Here is a 6,016-nt window from a genome sequence, read left to right on the forward strand (position 1 = left end):
TCGGGGCCAGCAAGGCCTTCTATGCTGGCCTAAACATAATCAGAAAATACATTTAATTTTTTAATTAAAAAAAAGAAAAAAAGTTCAATTTTCTTTTTTTTTTCATAAATATGTATTACATTATTACTCAGTCTTTTTCTCTTCATTTCATTTCTTTCCTCTTGCTTGCACAAGTTGCGCACTGCTTCCAGGATTGTATGTTCATATAAGAGCTTTCATCCAATTGTTATGTCTCCTGTGTTTTCCCGGTGTTTCCTGTTTTTATTTTGAAACCTGTTCCTTTCTGTGTCTGTGTGTGTTCTACGTCATTGGTGCTCCGCCCTCCAACGGCTTCGCTATGGGTTTACCCCGAGGCACCGCCTCGTCTCTGAGAAAGCTTAATGAACTCGCCACCCAGCAGGGGGCAGTCCCTTCCTATAAAGGCGGGAAGCACCCGCCGCACTTTCTCCTTTTTCAACTCAGCGAGAAAGCTCCTGACAGTGGAATGTAATGATGGCAAATGAATATTGAAGTGAACCATGTGTGCACGAAGACTCCCTGAAGAGGAGACACACATGTCTGCTTCGTTTTGCCTAGAGGCCCAAATCACACGTGATGATTATGTGGCCTTCCGAGCGCTTCCCACGGCTTTTGACAGTGTTGGGAAGCGTTCGAGGCTTGTTGACCCACGCCGCCTCAGATCATGATTATGATCAACACAGGACTGCCGTGTTGTTTAAGAAAACAACACGGCAGTCCTGTGAGCTGCACTCGACAAGCTCACGTTCCAACGTGTTGGGCCCTGATGAGTCGAGCTGAGTCGTCCATCGGTCATGAACAGATGTCGACGAGGAGGACGACTGGCTCGCTGCATGGAGTCGACCATGGGGTATGCGAGAGCGATCAGGTGAGTATCTCTTGCAGGTCTCATGGCCCTCCTGCAGCGCACTCGACGGGTTCACTTGAGAGGTATTAGTGTGCATGTGGCTCCGCCTGTGAGTGTGACGTATTCACAGGCGTCATTAGAGACTTTCGCCGCTAATGCTAAGCTAACATGCTCCGCCGTTCATAGACGGCGAGAGTTTCCTCTCAGAACACAGTTCGGAGGAGGTTTTAAACCCCTTCGTCCGGGTCATGCCGAGACTGTAATAACGGAGTCTGTCCACACGAATGAAGGGCAGACTCAACCATGTGCTTTGTTTCCAGATAAGCAAATGTCCACGAGACCGGCTTGATCAGCTGTGTTTACTTTACTTCCGTGTTGACATGCGCTGACGGGGTTTGACCGCCGATGAGCGTTGTCAAAAAAATCCCGGCGCCATCGATGACGTCACGTTTGGCGGTGAGAAACGTCATGGATGACGTCACGTTTGGCGTGATGACGATGCGCGACGGGGATACGCGGAGACGGAGATCCCGTTCGTCGGCATCATCATCTGGTGCTGGGGGGAAGCGTCACCAGAGACCAGCCACCCCAGCAGCACCAACAACATCGGCAACAGCGGCGGCGTGCGACGAGTGAGCGTCGCCAAGATCCGCAGCGCGAGCCGGGGAGCCAGCAGCCGCAGCAGAGTCGACGGCCGAGGGCTCCTCCCCCTCCCTATTCATTCAAGGGAATGTGTCGGGAATAAAACAAGAGAACGTATGACGTTTCTGTGGTTCGTTCTGAGAGATGTTAGTAGTGTGCATGTGGCTCCGCCTGTGAGTGTGACGTATTCACAGGCGTCATTAGAGACTTTCGCCGCTAATGCTAAGCTAACATGCTCCGCCGTTCATAGACGGCGAGAGTTTCCTCTCAGAACACAGTTCGAAGGAGGGTTTAAACCCCTTCACCCGGGTTATGCCGAGACTGTAATAACGGAGTCTGTCCACACGAATGAGGGGCAGACTCCAACCACATGTGTTTTGTTTACAGACGAGCAGAGGTCCGCGAGACCGGCTGAGTCAGCTGTGTTTACTTCCGCGTCGACCAGCGCTCGTGCCCGACAGAGCTTGACAGCGGAGGTGAGTGGAACTAGTCCAGACATGTCTATGTTGACCGGAGGTTGTTCCTTCCCCCACAGCGCTGTCTACAAGCACTGGCACCGTGGAGGACGTCACGTTTGGCGGCGGAGAAACGCCATGGAACTGGCGCAACCTGGTGTTTTTACGCGCAAGTTTTCTCGCCGCCCTGAGACCAGGCGAGGGCGAAGTACTTCCGCCCCGTCTGGTCGATCAACTGGAGAGGTGCGTGGCGGTCGGATCTCACAAGTGACGAGCAGGTCTGGACCGCCAGCGGAGCTTGAGAATGTACGGGACCGGGTGAGTGATGCGGTGCCGACGCGCGCGCGACCTAACTCACTTCAGCTCCGGGTTAATTCTCCAGCACATTCCTCCACATCGCGGGTTTTGTCAGCTCCGGTGACACTAAGAAGTGCTCAGGGAGTTGGGAAGACTTCCGGGGGGGGGGAAGGGAACACGCACGACGCGCATCTGAGGTGTCTCACGCGCACTTGCGCGCTTCTCCCACAGAGCCGGTTTATGTATGAGAGTGGGGGTTCTAGTGAATCCAACTCGAGTACATGCTCTGTGGATTCAAGAGATAGAGACGCGGCTTGTGTGATGCCCTTTCGTCTATGGCCCGCCCTTGGGGGGCGGGCCGGAGGACTACCCAAGGTTCGCCAGGGCTGCGGTTCTGACAGAACATTATTCGGCTTGGAGTCGCCTGGTTTTACTTCTAAGACCCACTTGGCTGGGGGGAGTAATCAGGCGGGGCTATGCGCTACTTTTGCCCGTCAACCCCCGCGTTTTCAGGGATTCTCTGGACGCGTATGGCGGAGCAGGAGAAATTATCCTGTTGAGAAACGAGGTGTCTACTCTGCTGCAGAAGGAGGTCGTAGAACTGGTCCCTGCAGCCGAGATGATGACAGGGTTTTACTCCCGGTACTTCCTCGTGGCGAAGAAGACCGGGGGTTGGAGGCCCATTCAGGACCTCAGCTATTTGAACAAGTTCATAGCTACCCGCCCGTTTCGCATGTTGACGGTCAAGAACTGCTTTCAGGTGTAAGTCCAGGAGATTGGATGACATCTATCGACCTGACCGACGCGTACTTTCACATACCGATAGTCAAGAGACATCGAAAGTACTTGCGTTTCGCCCTCGAGGGTCGGGTGTTTCAATACACTCGACTCCCGTTCGGCTACTCTCTGGCACCCAGGACCTTCACCAAGAGTGTGGAAGCGGCAGTGGAGCCATTGAGAGTGAGTGGGGTAAGGATCTTGACCTATCTGGACGACTGGTTGATCCTTGCCAGGTCAGAGGCAGAAAGTTACGCTCACACACAGAAGGTGTTGAGCCATATTGCCACCCTGGGGTTCACAGTGAACCTCAGCAAGAGCGCTCTGACTCCAGTTCAACAGTTAGTTTACCTGGGGGTACTGTTGAACTCGGAGGAAGGATACGCGCGCCTCCCGGACGTGCGTATCCAGCCCATTCTCCGACTGACAACACATTGCTGGAAGCTCGGTGTCACTAGACAACAGCAGGCACTGTTATGTCCCTCCTGGGGCTCATGGCGGCAGGATGCACATGAGGTAGCTTCAGAGATGGTTTGGTCGTCTCAAGCTAGACCTCAAGCGGGAAAGAGGTCGGAAAGTGCGCCTTCCCGCTCGGGTTTTGCAGGACATCCAGTTTTGGAACTCTCACGCCAACCTCAGGCGGAGAGTTCCATTGGGTTGCGTCCTTCGTTACACTCAAGTGTTTACAGACGCTTCCCTGACAGGTTGGGGAGGCACCTCGGGTCAGGCCTACGCCAGTGGGGTCTGGAGCAGTCCGGTGCTCAGACACATAAACTGGCTAGAGCTGAAGGCGATTCACAATGTCCTGCTTCACCTCTCTCCCCAACTGTCACGGTCCAACGTCCTAGTATTTTCAGACAGCTCCACCGCCGTGGCGTACGTAAATCACCAAGGTGGAGTCAGATCCCCAGCCCTTCTGAGTGTGGCAAGGAAGATTTGGCTGTGGGCGGACAGTCACCTGCTTTCGCTCAGAGCCCAGCACGTCCCGGGCGAGCTGAATGCAGTAGCGGACAGACTGTCGAGGGGGGCCGTCCAGGACGAATGGGGTCTGTCCGAGGCAGTGGCAAGCGAGATCTGGTCTCGATTCGGTCACCCGGTTGCAGACCTCTTCGCCAGCAAGGAGAACTTCAAATGCCCTCTTTGGTTCTCCCTCAGGGCTTCGGATTGCCCCCCACTAGGCGTGGACGCTTTAGCCCATTCGAGGTGGCCGGTCGGTCTGCTGTTCGCCTTCCCTCCTCCGCGGCTCCTTCTCCCCTTGATTCGGAGGACGAGGCGGGGGGGGGCTGAGGTTAATTCTAGTGGCACCAGACTCCCCGGGGGCGCTCTGGTTCCCAGAGCTGGTGCGCATGGCGGTCGGGGCCCCGTGGGCCATCCCTTGGGGCCCCGCTGCCCTGTTTCAGGCGGGGGGGGGACTCTGACAGCGCCCCCGGTGCTGGGCCGGCCTCTCAAGGTGTGGCTCCTGCACGGGACGAGCTGATCGGGACCTTGGACCCGGATGTTCTCCACACGCTGGAGAACGCCCGGGCCCCATCAACACGTAGGCTTATGCCTCAAAGTGGGGGATATTCTCCCGCTGGTGTTCAGACAGGTCCTTGGACCCCAGCTCTTGTTTGGTCTCCGCTATCCTGTCTTTCCTGCAACATTTGCTGGATAACGGGCGGACTGTGGCGACACTGAGAGTGTTCGCATCAGCCATAGCGACGAGGCATGTCGGTTTTGAGGGTGCTTCGGTTCGCGCCCACCCCTTGGTGGTGCGTTTCCTGCGGGGTGCCTGCAGGCTTCGACCTCCTGCAAGGCCTTCCAGTCCTCAGTGGGATCTCCAGTTGGTACTGGACTCTCTCACAGGCCCGACCTTCGAGCCTCTTGACCAAGTCCCACTGGATATCTTGTCTTTCAAGGTATCGCTCCTTCTGGCACTAACAACCACGAAGAGAGCAAGTGAGCTTTGTGCCCTCTCCATTAGCCCTGAGTGTCTTTCCTTTGGCGTCGAGGAGTCTTCGGTGTCTTTGCGTCCTAACCCAGCGTTCCGCCCGAAGATTCTGAGTTCCTTGTTCCGGGCGACGACCTTCACGCTGCGGGCCTTTCACCCGCCGCCTCACTCGGACCCGGGTCAGGAACGTCTCCACCTGTTGTGTCCAGTGAGGGCGTTGGCCTGTTACTTGCGGCGGGTGGCCGAGTTTAGGCGCTCTGATGCCCTTTTTGTCTGCCACGGTAGATGCCAGCGGGGAGAGGCGGTCTCCCCCCAGAGGTTCTCTCATTGGGTGAGATCGGCCATTATCCGGGCCTACCGAGCAGCGGGTGGATCCGCTCCTAGCGGTCTGAGGGCACATTCCACCCGTGGCGTGGCAGCCTCAGTGGCTCTTTTGCGGGGTGTGGCAGCAGAGGATATCTGCTCTGCTGCCTCTTGTGCGTCCACGTCTACCTTCGCTAAGGCCTATCTCCTCGACGTAACGGCGGGATCAGTAGCTCATACTGTTTTGAGCGCTGTTGTGCCCCCCTCAGGGCCCACGGCTCAAGTGGGTTTGGACCCTGGGCCGGCGGGGCCCTAGTGATGCTGCTCCAGGAGCGGCGTCCAGCTGGGGGTACATTTATCCCGTCAGGCTTCGCCTTTTGGGTAAACCCATAGCGAAGCCGTTGGAGGGCGGAGCACCAATGACGTAGAACCCCTGAGTTATCTATCATAACCTCAGGTTCTACGAGTTGGTGCGAAGCCCTCCAACCTCGTCGCCCAGCGGCCGCCCTTCTCGCTGAGTTTTCAGTTGGAGAAAGTGCGGCGGGTGCTTCCCGCCTTTATAGGAAGGGACTGCCCCCTGCTGGGTGGCGAGTTGATTAAGCTTTCTCAGAGACGAGGCGGTGCCTCGGGGTAAACCCATAGCGAAGCCGTTGGAGGGCTTCGCACCAACTCGTAGAACCTGAGGTTATGATAGATAACTCAGGGGTTTCTTTTCCGGTCTCTTACCCTGCTGATTAGTTATTGTCT

This window comes from Callionymus lyra, chromosome 7, assembly GCF_982586985.1.
Source record: "Callionymus lyra chromosome 7, fCalLyr1.hap1.1, whole genome shotgun sequence".
Classification (NCBI taxonomy): domain Eukaryota; kingdom Metazoa; phylum Chordata; class Actinopteri; order Syngnathiformes; family Callionymidae; genus Callionymus; species Callionymus lyra.